Here is a 408-nt window from a genome sequence, read left to right as displayed (position 1 = left end):
GAGTTGAGGGGTGGTGAAATGGAGCCACCAAACATCCAAAGAAGAGATTATCTACTTAATTAAAGTTTTTCCCCCTCTAAGTCCTTCAGCCAATCAGAACTCAAGTGCCAGAGAAAGATTGAGTCGATCAAAAGAACACTCCAGGATCCTCCCAGACAAATGCAGAAGGGGACGAGGAGAATGGGGACAAAGAGGAGGGGGAGACAGAGACATGGCAAATCCCCTCCACATAATCAGTGCGTGGAGTGGCCTCTCTCTTGCTTTTCTGTGCCCACCACACCACAACCGTCCCCCTCCCCAAGGGTATGTATACACAGACACATCCACACAGGGAGAGCCTGGTCCCCAAGAGGGATTTAGAGGGTCTTTGTAGCACTCTGAGGCTGGATTTGCATTTGGGATAGCTTT

This window comes from Meriones unguiculatus, chromosome 1, assembly GCF_030254825.1.
Source record: "Meriones unguiculatus strain TT.TT164.6M chromosome 1, Bangor_MerUng_6.1, whole genome shotgun sequence".
NCBI lineage: Eukaryota > Metazoa > Chordata > Mammalia > Rodentia > Muridae > Meriones > Meriones unguiculatus.
This window is presented reverse-complemented; position numbering follows the sequence as displayed.